The following is a 14,293-nucleotide window of genomic DNA, read 5'->3' as shown; positions in this document are numbered from 1 at the left end:
GAGTGACTTTTTTCCTGGACAGTTATCAGACAATATGGCAGCCTTTAGCAGTGGATCCCAGCTGAGAGAGTGGACTGATTGTTTTCTTCCCCCACCCCCAACCCAGCCCCTTGCAAACACACACCCCTCCAGCCCCATAAATAACCTTCATTATTTCAGATTTACCGATTGGGATTAAGACTGACACGTGAGTCTATGGCCTGCTCTTGTGCCAAGATGAGGCCACCCTCAGGGTGGAGGAGCAACGACTTATATTCTTTCTGGGCAGCCTCCAACCTGATGGTGTTAATATCGATTTCTCCTTCAGGTAAAACAAATCTTCCCCCTCCCCTCTTCTTCTATTCACCACTCTGGCCTCTTACCTCTTCTCACCTGCCTATCCCCTCCTCTTCCCTTTTCCCCGATAGTCCACTCTCCTCTCCTATCAGATCCCTTCCCCTTACCCTTCCTACTTACCTAGTTGTACCAAAAACCTTCCAGCTAGCCTCCTCCCCACCTTTTTACTCTGGTGTCTTCCCCTTCCTTTCCAGTTCTGAAGAAGGGTCTCGGCCCGAAATGTCAACTTCATTTCCAAAGATGCTGCTCAACCTGCTGAACTCTTCCAGCATTTTGTGTGTCTTGCTTTGGATTTCCAGCACTTGCAGACCTTCCCATGTTTAAGATTAAATTAGTTTTAATTGTTACGTGTATATTGAAACTTAGAATAAAATCTGCCCTTTGTGTCAAATCAAATCAGCAAGCTTTGGGCTGGGCAGCCCACAACTGTCGCCTCACTTCTGGCTGCAACTTACTAATCCTAACCTGCATGTTTTTGGAATGTGGGAGGAAACCTGATCTCCCAGAGGAAACCCGCGTGGGAAATCCATGGGGAACTCCTTACAGACAGCAGTAGGAATTGAACCCCAATCTTTCGGAGATGAGGAGGAACCTCTTTAGCCAGAGAGTGGTGAATCTGTGCAACTCATTGCCACAGGCAGCTGTGGAAGTCAAGTCTTTACGAATATTTACGGCAGAGGTTGATAGATTTTTCATTGGTCAAGACATGAAGAGATACGGGGAGAAGGCAGGAGATTGGGGCTGAGAGGTAATTTGGATCAGAGCAGACTCGATGAGCCAAATGGCCTAATTCTCATTTTATGGCCTTACAACTGACACTGTAAAGCATTGTGTTAACCATTACACCACTGTGTGACCCTACTTTCTGCTACCATTACAATATTTCCTGCTACTGTTGTTAAATTGAGCCATTTGCTTCAGCTTCTTCTTACTACAACCAGTTGCTGGGTCTCTAGTCTCCCGTCCACTGGTTCGGATGCCACACTGAACATGAATTATTTTTAAACTCAAACCATTCCGGGACCCCAGACTAATTTTCTCTTGGCCAAGAGTTGGAAGATAAACTGCAATGTTTCAATGATAACTAATTGAGCTGATTAATGTGGGCCACAATGTGAAAAACAGTATCCATGCAAGGACTAAGGAAGAAAATGATCGGCCATCATCTCCACCCTGATCACTGATCAACCCCTTTGCTAGAAATGCAAATATGCAAATATGAATGTAATCAGGATCAGGTCTAACGGTAATGTCTTCAGCTGTTGGACACTCCAGGAAACTAAACAAACAGTGATGTTTCGAATATTTCTGACTTGTTGGACAACCTGAGTAAACACTAAACATTCTTGAAGGCTTCTATATCTGGTATCTAGTCCGGCCAGGTTGTAAAGTCACAATCCAACTGACACTTTATGCTGACTGAGTTAGTAAAGCGATACCAGAGAATGATCTGAAAGAAACAAGTGTAAGAAAGTAAAACGAATTTGCTTCTTAAGCAGCAAGCCTGACTTTTGTTGAATAAATAGCATTTGCTCATTGGTCGCATTTACAATCGCCACATCTCCCAAAGCAAGAGACTGCTGAGTAAGATTCCAAAATATTTACGAAATAAATGTCAAAAATGCGAGGAAGTCTGCAGATGCTGGAAATCCAAAGCAACGCACACAAAATGCTGGAGGAACTCAGCATCACAGGCAGCATCTGCGGAGAAGGGTAAAGAGTTGACGTTTCAGGCCAAGACCCTACTTCAGGACCATATTGTAGGGTCAATATTTTAATTGCTCTATCACGCAAATAATTTCAGGAAATAAAACTTATTATATGTGACTTAATGGAGTTTTGAACTTAGAAAGTTTTTTAAAAAGAAGTCTTTTATAGAGGAGCAATTACCTGATGTAGTCGTTGTTATTTTTCCTGTGAGCAGACATTAAATTATTTATTTATTCAGATACAGCGTGGAATAGGCCCTTTCAGCCCTTCGAGCCTTGTCAGCCAGCAAACCCCCCGATTTAATCCGGGCCTAATCGCGCAACAATTCACAATGACCAATTAACCCACCAACTGGTATGTTTCTGGACTGTGGGAGGAAACCCACATGGTCAAGGGGAGAACAGGCTGCAGTAGGAATTGAACCCGGGTCATCTGTACTGTGAAGTGTTGTGCTAACCACTACGCTACCGTGTTGCCATAATTACTTGAAGCCGTTATGAGTAAAGCATCCTCATGAAGGGTCTCGGTCCAAAACGTTGACTGTTTTTTCCCCTCCTGAGGTGCTGCCTGACCTGCTGAGTTCTCCCCTCCGGCATGTTGTGCGTGTTGCTCAAGGTTTCCAGCAGGACCTTTAGTGTTTGTTTTATTCCCCTAAGGCAGGGGTTCCCAACCTTTTTCATGCCATGGACCACTACCATTAACCGAGGTAGGGTTCCGTGGACCCCATGTTGGGAACCCCTGCCCTAAGGTAAAATCAGAAAGTTCTGGAAACTCTCCCTCAAGCATCATCTGGGAAAAGAGGTCAAAGACTTTTGCCCTGGACTTGAACTGTTAACCACAGACACCTCCTGACATCATTTTCTGTTTTTGCTTCTGACTTCCAGCATCTGCAGTTTTCCTTTTGATTTGTTCCTCTGAAGATCCTGTTGAGGAGAAAAGTTGATTTACCAGCTCTGGTGGAAAGAGAGGTGAGGGAGAACGGGCTTGTCCTCAGGTATTGCTAGAGTATCTGTAAAACTTTTCTTGCTGCCCAAGAACTATAGGTGTGTAGCTAATGGGAGAAGGATATTGGTTCAGGAGATTCCTCTTGACCACCATCTGCACACACAGCAGACAATCTTTGAAGAGTATTGATAATAGTTGGGGTCACCCCGCTTGTAAAGACACTGCCCAGAAGAAGGCAATGGCAAACCATTTCTGAAGAAAAATTTGTCAAGAACAATCGCGATCAAGACCATGATCGCCCACGTCATATGACACAGCAAATAATGATGATAATGCTACCAGTATAATGGAAATGGAATTCTGTGGGAAATATTTGCCCACAACTGCAGTAGAGAGGGAGAACATATGTAGCAAGGACTGATGCATGATAGGCACAATTAGGTGTGGTATTGCAACAGAGGAAAAGAAGGAATTGTACTGAGGCACAGAAAAAGATTATCATACAGAAACGATCAGCAGGACTGATCTGAATAACAATGATATTTCAACATTTCATGCAAAGGACAGCATGTACAATAAGAAATGCAGGTGTGTCCAAAATGATAATTTCCTGGTTCAGATGGTGCAATACTATCTGAAAAGAAAGAGAAAGGACGAGGGAGCATTCCAGACATGAAGGTCATGTGGCGGGAAACTAATCCACAACAGATGCTGAGTTATCAGGAGAGGCTGGATAGGCTGGGTCTTTTTTTCCTGGATAGTAGAAGATTATGATGACTTTATAGAGGTTTACAAAATCACAAGGGTCATAGACAGAGTGAAAGGCTGCATTCTTTTCCCAGGTATGTGCTGTGTCATATGACATGGGTCATCATGGCCTTTGACTATGATAGTTTTGCCAAATTTTTCTAAAGAAGTGGCTTTGCCATTGACTTCTTCTGGGCAGTGTCTTTACAAGATGGGTGACCCCAGCCATTATCCATGCTCTTCAGAGATTGTCTGCCTGGCGTCAGTGGTCACATAACCAGGACTTGTGATCTGCACCAGCTGCTTATATGACCATCTACGGCCTGCTACCATGATTTCACATGACCCTGATCGGGGCGGGGGGGGCGCGGGCTAAGCAGGTGCTTCACCTTGCAGGCTGGCGGAGGGAAGGAGCGCTTTACACCTCCTTTGGTAGTGATGTACCTCCACCCCACCACCTCCCCTTCCAGAAACAGGAGTCTAAAACGAAGACGAGAGAGGAAAAATTTGAAAGTACATGGTGGTCATGTACAATGAGCTGCCAGAGAGAGTAGTGGACACAGGTACAATTACAATGTCCACAAGACATTTAGACAGACACATAGACAGGAAAGATTTAGAAGAATATGGCAAATGGAGCTAACTTAGCCATAGCTACGTTGGGTCAAAGGGCCTGACTCTGAGAAGTACATCTTCATGACTTTAGAAAGAGTTCAGCGTTCAAAGTAAATTTATTACGTGTATGTGCAGTATATGTCACCATATACTACCCTGAGATTCATTCACGGTAGAACAAAGAAATACAACAGAGTCAATTAAAAACTACACACAAACACTGACAAACAACCAATGTACAAAAGAAGACAAACTGTGCCAATACAGCAAAAAAAAAAGCAAATGATAAATAAATAAATAATATTGAGAACGTGAGTTGTGGAGTCCTTGAAAATAAATCCAGAGGTTGTGGAATTGTTTCAGTGTTGAGGTGATTGAAGTAATCCACCCAGGAACCTAATGGTTGAAGGGTGATAACACTGGAAAACAAAGATTTTGCTTCCTGGCTACTTTTGGGAGTATCTCATGGATTTTTGGGCCGCAGATCATGAAAATCACTATGAAATTTCCCTATCATGCAATATTTGTTATTTCAATTTATAATTCAAGTCAGAATGCCTGATGTCAAGATTAAGGGAGGAATTTTGTTGGTCCACAAATCAAACAGGTCATCAATGACAGACAATTCAAAGAACTTCTAGTGGGACCGGAGAAAATCGCATGGAATGCATTCAATATTGCTGTTGAAAAAAAATCTTCACTCCTCCAGGATTCAGAGTTGGAAAGAGAAGCAAATGTATTAAACGTTACAGAGAGACACGAATAAACGTCCTAATGCAGGATCTCAACCTGAGATGTTAACGATTTCTTACAACCCACAGACATTGCCCAAGCTGCTGAGTTCTTCCAGCAAATTGTTCCCAGCATCCCTTCACTTGCATGTGCCTGCACAATAGATGTCATTGTAATGCTTACTGAGACTGATGTTGCTGAGAGATGGCTCCTAAAGGATATTGAAAGAAATAGCAAAATGGGAAAGAGTCAGGATGGCAGAGAGGCACTGTTAGTAAAGCTGTGCTGTCATGACTCCGGTGAATCCACTTCAGTCTTGACTCAAGATGCTACTTGTGTGGAAGGTGTATGTTTTCCATGAGACTGCACAGGGAATCTGGGTTCTAAGATTTCCTCCCAAATTCCAAAAAAATGTGCAACTTGTTCAAAGGTTCATAGATTATCAAAGTATTATGCAGTATACAACCCTGAGACTCACCTTCTCCAGATAGCCACGAAACAAAGAAAAAACATGGAGGTCGTTCAACGAGAAAAATTAAACCCACCTCTCTCCACACACAAAAGAACAGCAACACGATAATCAACCTTCCCCCCACCCCAAAAAACCTCCCCTCCCACACAAGAAAACTAACAAAACAGTACAAGAACATCAACCCTAAACCCTCTCTCCCCAGCATGAACATAACTAATAAAACACAAGAACATCAGCCCCCAACTAGATCTGGCCAGTTGAAACAGAGCTAGTATGCAGGTGAACGGTAAACCTGAGGGAAGTTGAGGACAATATGGGGAGGAAATGTAGATTAATGTAAATTAGATTAGATTAGATTAGATTATGAGGACACGCAGTCCTCTTTTATAGTCATTTAGTAATGCATGCATTAAGAAATGACACAATGTTTTTCTAGAATGATATCATGGAAACACATGACAAACCGACTTAAAAACTAACAAAAGCCACATAATTGTAACGTATAATTACAACAGTGCAAAGCAATACCGTTAATTGATAAGAACAGACCATGGCACAGTAAAAGTCTCAGAGTCTCTCGAAAGTCCCATCATCTCACGCAGACGGTAAACCTCCAGCGCCGCCAACTTGCCGATGCAGCATACTGGAAGCACCCGACCACAGTCCGACTCCGAGTCCGTCTGAAAAACTCAGAGCCTCCGACCACCTCTCCGAGACCGAGCACCGAGCACCATCTCTGCCGAGCGCTTCGACCCTAGCCCCGGCAACAGGCAATAGGCAAAGCCGAGGATTTGGGGCCTTCGTCTCCGGAGATTCTCGATCGTGCAGTAGCAGTGGCAGAGAAGCAGGCATTTCAGAAGTTACTCCAGGTGTTCCTGCGTGCTTCTCACGGCTGTCTCCATCAAATCCGGATTGTGCACGGCCCTCTAGTTAACACATAATCGATATCATTTGGAACGGCCACGCGCGCTGCATTGCACTGCCATCTTCTCTTCCCTCCTAGGAGAAGCTGTGATGCTCAACACAGATTTGATGGCTGAAAGGCCTGTCTCTGTGTGGTATCACTCAAGGACCCTATGAAGAATTTCTATTTCTAGGTGTACTGCTTGTGCTAGATAGAATTACTTCTGGAAATGACTACAAGGAGTTGTTTCATTGAGATGACTTGGAGAAGGGGAAGGCAGCTACTTACAGTTCTGTCAACTTTTCCAACTTAAATCCCTAGCTGTAGGCTTTTCAGCCTGCTATTCCAGCTCCAATGAAAATACTCAGACAATCTTCCTTAAAATATTAAAGCCAGTGGATCTTTTTAGCTCTGTTGTTCAAATACACACAGTGGCCACTTTATGAAGTACACCTGTACACCTGCTCATTAATGCAAATGTCTAATCAGCCAATCACGTGGCAGCACATCAATGCATAAAAGCATGCAGACATGGTCAAGAGGTTCAGTTGTTGTTCAGACAAAACATCAGAATGGGGAAGAAACGTGACCTAAGTGACTTTGACTGAGGAATGATTGTTGGTGCCAGACAGGGAGGATTGAATACCTCAGAAACTGCTGAGCTCCTGGGATTTTCATGCACAACAAGCTCTAGAACAGGGTTTCCCAATCTGGGGTCCACAGACCCCTTGGTTAATGGTAGGGATCCATTGCATAAAAAAGGTTGACCCCTGCTTTAGAGTTTTCAGAGAATAGTGTGAAAAACTACAAAAAAAAAATGTAGTGATTGGCAGTCTGTGAGAGAAGATGCCTTGTTAATGAGAGAGGTCAGAGGAGCATGGTCAGACTGGTTCAAGCTGACAGGGAAGCAACAGTGACTCAAATACACTCAACGGCCACTGATTTTAAGTCATTGATAAATACCTTTGGCACTGTGGCTTCAGAAAAATGCAAGTTTGAAAAAACTGCATTACACAGCAATGGTGTGAAGACTGTCAAGGCAGCAGTCACTGATGGATCTTGTGTTTGCTTTGATGTGAGCAATAATTCCATGGATGAAACTAATCACTCAATGGACAGTCACATTCTGAACCTGTCACAGTGAATAGAAAACAGTTATTAAGGGCTGCAAAAAATACATGCATCAGTTCCAGTAGCGAGATTCTAGTGATACCTTTTTGCTGTTGTTTCACCCACTTGTCAAAACAATGAATGACCGATAGGAATGGCTGGCTTAGGACTAAAATTTACAGAGGAAAGTGCAACCTACTTCAATTTTAAAATAATATTTATATGCAATTTTTATGCCTTCTTGCTCTTCTGAAGAATCTTTATAAAATTTAAGTGAAATACTGACGTCAAAATCTGCCACATGAGTATTACAGAGAATTAAGCCATAGTTTATCACAAGCAAATTCCATTCAAATAATGTTCCTTCCAATAATACTGTGCATAATCCCAGAAATATTAAACAATAACTGTTATTTCTTGGTAGAATGTGAAACTGCGTTACTGGGTTTTTTCTCTCCTCTTTATCTATAGGAAAACTGTATGGTAGGGGTTCCCAAACACTTTTTTATGCCATGGACACTGACCATTGACCAAGGGATGTGTGGACCCCAGGCTCGTAACCCCTGCTCTATAGTTTAGAATTGAGCACAGTTTCCACTTTGCATTTTTTGAGATAGGTCTATTATCTGTGATTGTGCAGGTCAGTATTGCCAATTATTGGGGTCTAACAGAACTAGCAATGTTTTTTCCCTGTGGCCACCTAAATCTGGTTTAGGTCTTGAATCAGTGACTTTATAAATGGATGGAGAATTGGCAGATGTAGTTTAAACCAGCCAAATCTGACGATCTGTAGTTTTGGGAGATCAAGCATTGGTGTGCAGAGGGATCTTGGGATTCAAATCCATAGCTCCCTGAAAATGACATAGACATAGATATACTTTACTGATCCTGAGGGAAATTGGGTTTCGTTACAGCTGCACCAACCAAGAATAGAGCATAAATATAGCAATACAAAACCACAAACAATCAAACAACAATATGTAAACTATGCCAGATGGAAATAAGTCCAGGACCAGCCCATTGCCTCAGGGTGTCTGACCCTCCAAGGGAGGAGCTGAAAAATTCGATGGCCAAAGGCAGGAATAACCTCCCATGACGCCCAGTGTTGCATCTCGGTGGAATATGGCTGGAGTCCAACAGCAAAAAGTTCAATATCCGGGCTACAAACATGTTCCTTGATCGTAATATGACCAGGATTGCACCATCCGTTGTTAACCTGAACAGCAAGCCCCCAATTCCTTTACGCTTACCGCTCTCAGTGCACTTCCGGTCAGCCCGAACAGTCTGGAAGCCCTCCATGGAAATGTTTTCATCAGGTATGTCCACGTGCAGCCATGTTTCAGTAAAACACATAACACTGCACTCCCAAAATGTTCTCTGACTCCTGGCTAGCGCCATCAACTCGTCCATTTTATTACTCACCGAACTCCTCGTCTCGACCCGGTCCTCTTTCCTCGCCTTTTTGATCCCCCTCTGCATCCTCTGTGTGTTTTCCTTCAGATTTCAGCCAGGCTGTCCGCCACTCTGTTCGCTTAACCGACCGGCATAAGCGCAATCAGCTGGTCCCTGGAATAAACAATGCAACCATACTACTGCCCCGCTAATGAGACGTGTCCGAATGTAACTATTTCCAGCGCTAAAAACCCATATAAAACTCTCTGCACCGGCATGTTAGAGAGGGAGCAGCTTCAACATGCTACCGTGAAAAAAAATGCAACAAATAATGTAAATTAAGAATGGCTACCACAGGTTGATAGCGTGATAAGTAATGAATGAAAAAGGCACTGTTTTGTTTTAGCATCTTCACCCTTCCCTCTCAGTCCTGAAAATGGGTCAAAGCCTGGAATATTGACAGTTCATTCACTTTTGCAGATGCTGTCTGACCTGCTGAGTTCCTCCAGCATTTTGTGTGTTGATAAGCCATTCTTGGCTCCATACATTGAGGAATAGATTCCAAGGGTCAGTAAGTTATTTTGCAGCTTTATAAAACTCCAGTTGGGTTTGCATCTGCATACTGCATTCAGTTCCGGTTGCCCCATTTTCGGAAAGATGTCGAGGCTTTAGAGAAGGTGCAGAAGTGGGTTTACTAGGATGCTGTCTGGATGAGAGAGCACTGCTAGAAGGACATACTTGGGTTCTTTTCTCTGGAGTGACTGAAGCTGAATGGAAATCTGATAGAAGTCTACCAGGCTGCTCCACGAGGCGAGAGAAGAGATTGCTGAGCATTTAGCTAGGACCTTTATGTCCTCGTTGTCCACGGGAATGGTACCGGAGGATTGGAGGGAGGCAAATGTTGTCCCCTTGTTCAAAGAAGGTAGTAGGGATAGTCTGGGTAATTATAGACCAGTGAGCCTTACGTCTGTGGTGGGAAAGCTGTTGGAAAAGATTCTTAGAGATAGGATCTCTGGGCATTTAGAGAATCATGGTCTGATCAGGGACAGTCGGCATGGCTTTGTGAAGGGCAGATCGTGTCTAAAAAGCCTGATAGAGTTCTTTGAGGAGGTGACCAGGCATATAGATGAGGGTAGCGCAGTGGATGTGATCTATATGGATTTTAGTAAGTCATTTGACAAGGTTCCACACGGTAGGCTTATTCAGAAAGTCAGAAGGAATGGGATCCAGGGAAGTTTGGCCAGGTGGATTCAGAATTGGCTTGCCTGCAGAAGGCAGAGGGTCGTGGTGGAGGGAGTACATTCAGATTGGAGGATTGTGACTAGTGGTGTCCCACAAGGATCTGTTCTGGGACCTCTACCTTTCATGATTTTTATTAACGACCTGGATGTTGGGGTAGAAGGGTGGGTTGGCAAGTTTGCAAACAACACAAAGGTTGGTGGTGTTGTAGATAGTGTAGAGGATTGTCAGAGATTGCAGAGAGACATTGATAGGATGCAGAAGTGGGCTGAGAAGTGGCAGGCGGAGTTCAACCCGGAGAAGTGTGATGTGGTACACTTTGGAAGGACAAACTCCAAGGCAGAGTGCAAAGTAAATGGCAGGATACTTGGTAGTGTGGAGGAGCAGAGGGATCTGGGGGTACATGTCCACAGATCCCTGAAAGTTGCCTCACAGGTGGATAGGGTAGTTAAGAAAGCTTATGGGGTGTTAGCTTTCATAAGTCGAGGGATAGAGTTTAAGAGTCGCGATGTAATGATGCAGCTCTATAAAACTCTGGTTAGGCCACACTTGGAGTACTGTGTCCAGTTCTGGTCGCCTCACTATAGGAAGGATGTGGAAGCATTGGAAAGGGTACAGAGGAGATTTACCAGGATGCTGCCTGGTTTAGAGTGTATGCCATTATGATCAGAGATTAAGGGAGCTAGGGCTTTACTCTTTGGAGAGGAGGAGGATGAGAAGAGACATGATAGAGGTGTACAAGATAATAAGAGGAATAGATAGAGTGGATAGCCAGCGCCTCTTCCCCAGGGCACCACTGCTCAATCCAAGAGGACATGGCTTTAAGGTAAGGGGTGGGAAGTTCAAGGGGGATATTAGAGGAAGGTTTTTTACTCAGAGAGTGGTTGGTGCGTGGAATGCACTGCCTGAGTCAGTGGTGGAGGCAGATACACTAGTGAAGTTTAAGAGACTACTAGACAGGTATATGGAGGAATTTAAGTTGGGGGCTTATATGGGAGGCAGGGTTTGAGGGTTGGCACAACATTGTGGGCTGAAGGGCCTGTACTGTGCTGTACTATTCTATGTTCTATGTTCTAGATTATGAAAGATAGAGGAGACCCCAGGTAGCCTTCTCCCAGCGAAATGCTAAGACCAGAGGGCATGCATGTAAGGTGAGAGGTGATAAGTTCAAAGGAGATGTGGCGGGGCAAGCTATTTTTTTACAAAAACAGACTGCTGTGTGCCTGGAATGTGCTGTCAAGGGTGGTGTGGAGGCAAATATGGCAGAGGCATTCAAAAGCCTCTTATGCAGGTACATGATATGTAGGACATGAAAGTATATGGACATTGCTTAGGCTTAAGGGATTAGTTTAGTTGGACATTTGATAACTAATTTAATTAATTCAGCACAACATTATGGTCTAAAGGGTCTGTTCTAGTTTTGTACTGCTCTAAATTCTAAAAAAAAATCTTGGGTAATATCTGCATGTCTGCAGGTTCAAGCAGTTCTCAATATTTGAATTTTTCTGTTCTGATCACCTTTCCCAGTACACTGAGCGCCATCATGTGGCCTTTCATTTTATTACATTTGTTTTAAGTGACACATTAGCCAGTGACGAGTTATAAATTAGAAACAAAAGGAAATCTGCAGGGTCTAGAAATCCAAGCAACACACACAAAATGCTGGAGGAACTCAGCAGGACAGGCAGCATCTGTGGAAAAGTGTACAGTTGAGTACAGCCGAGACCCTTCATCAGGACTGATTGATTTAGATATAGATGCAGACTCGAAATCAAAAATAGAACTAAATAATTCAACCCAATTAAGATGACATCTAGCTGAAAATAAAATTATTAAGAGTAGAGAAATATTGCTCCCATTTCTGAGTGCCTCACTGCCCATCAAGAAACTTGTTTCCTCGTTTTCTGGAGATTTCTCATCTCACCAGTCATTTTATCTCTGACAGTACGGTTACGTTTTGTAACTCCAAAACACAAAAACAATCGAAAGAAAAACTAGGGAGCCTGAATGAAGTGCGTAAGCTTCGTTTTTACTTTTAGTGAGGCATGCACTTATGACATGGTTTGGCGTGAAGACGTATGCCATTTGTGTACCTTTACATATAAAATATAATGCATTTTTTAAACAAATACTACTTAATCAAACAATATATTGACAATATTACTCAAATATTACTGAAGTATTAAATACACAAGTACAATTCCAAAATTACGTCAATAGTCATGTAAGAAGCGAGACGAAGTAAGAGTGAGATTTTCGGTTTTATTCCATCTGAAAAATTTATATTTCCTCGTTATGCATAGGGCAAATTTGTCCTATTACCATATCCCTGAAAGCTGTATCGTTTTAGACCATAAGACCATAAGACAAAGGAGCAGAAGTAGGCCATTCGGCTCATCGAGTCTGCTCCGCCATTTTATCATGAACTGATCCATTTTCTCCCATTTAGTCCCACTCCCCCGCCTTCTCACCATAACCTTTGATGCCCTGGCTACTCAGATACCTATCAGTCTCTGCCTTAAATACACCCAATGACTTGGCCTCCACTGCTGCCCGTGGCAACAAATTCCATAGATTCACCACCCTCTGACTAAAAAAATTTCTTCGCGTCTCTGTTCTGAATGGGCGCCCTTCAATCCTTAAGTCTTGCCCTCTCGTACTAGACTCCCCCATCATGGGAAACAACTTTGCCACATCCACTCTGTCCATGCCTTTCAACATTCGAAATGTTTCTATGAGGTCTCCCCGCATCCTTCTAAACTCCAAGGAATACAGCCCAAGAGCGGACAAACATTCCTCATATGTTAACCCTCTCATTCTAGTGAATCTTTTCTGTACCGTCTCCAACGTCAGCACATCCTTTCTTAAAGGACATAGTCGGATTACACTTTTTGGCCTCATTGAGATCTCTGACCTCCTTATACACTTAAGTATAACTTTACCCATGTGTCTTTACTGTTTTGTTCTTGGAAGTCAAAGTCAGGGTCACTCGCCTTGGGATCATTCTAACTCATTATTATTGATCTTTACGGATGTCACATTTTGCTGCTTACCGCTGCATTAAGGAGGTCACCTAACTCCACACTCGAGGAGGCTTCACCATCTATTCCTTCAACCCAGCAGAGTGAGTATTATGGACATAAGCATTTGGACTCATTGCAAGCTTCCCCCAAAAGCAGGCCTATCTTAATCCACTGATAATTTCCTCTCAGGAGCGTTAGGCTGTGGCTCCGAGGGATCTCTCTGGTTCCGGAAGCAAAATATTCCAATTCAGATTTACTTATCACAAGCAACACACACAAAACGCTGGAGGAACTTTGCAGATCAGGCAGCATCTACGGAAATGAATAAGCAGTCGACATTTCAGGTCGCGACCCTTCTTCAGAAGTGGGAAGGAAGGGGGATGATGACAGAACAAAAAGATGGGGGAAGGGAAAGGAGGATAGTTAGAAGGTGATAGGTGAAGCCAGGTAGGTGGGAAGGCAAAGGGCTGGAGAGGAAGAGATCTGATAGAGGAGGAGAGTGAACTATGGGAGGGAAAGGGAAGGAGGGGACCTGGTGGGGGGGGTGATAAGTAGGTAGATGAGATAGGTGATAGGCAGACAGACAAAAAACTCTGGTGATGCTGGTAATCCAAAGTAACGGACACAACATTCTGAAAGAACTCAACAGGTCAGGCAGCATCTTTGAAAATGTATGAGCAGTAGATGTTTTGGGCTGAGATCTTTCTCCAGGACTGGAAAGGAAGGGGGAAGATGCCAGAATAAAAAGGTGGGGGAGGGGAAGGAGGATTGATAGAAGGTGATGGGTGAAGCCAAGTGGATAGGGCAGATAAAGAGCTGGAGAGGAAAGAGTTTCACAGGAGAGGAGAATGGAGCATAGGATTATTGTTTAACACATGTGCATCAAAACATACAGTGAAATGCACTCTTTGTGTTAACAAGCACAACCAAGGGATGCGCTGGGGCCAAGCATCACCACGCCTCCTGGTGCCAGCATAACTTGCCCACAAAGCTCAGCAGAACCACACAGAATGCAACAAGCCACAAAATAATAACAGTAAAACAAGTCCTTTTCCTTTCTCCCGTCCA

The sequence above is a fragment of the Mobula hypostoma genome, chromosome 26 (assembly GCF_963921235.1).
Source record: "Mobula hypostoma chromosome 26, sMobHyp1.1, whole genome shotgun sequence".
Classification (NCBI taxonomy): Eukaryota; Metazoa; Chordata; class Chondrichthyes; order Myliobatiformes; family Myliobatidae; genus Mobula; species Mobula hypostoma.
This window is presented reverse-complemented; position numbering follows the sequence as displayed.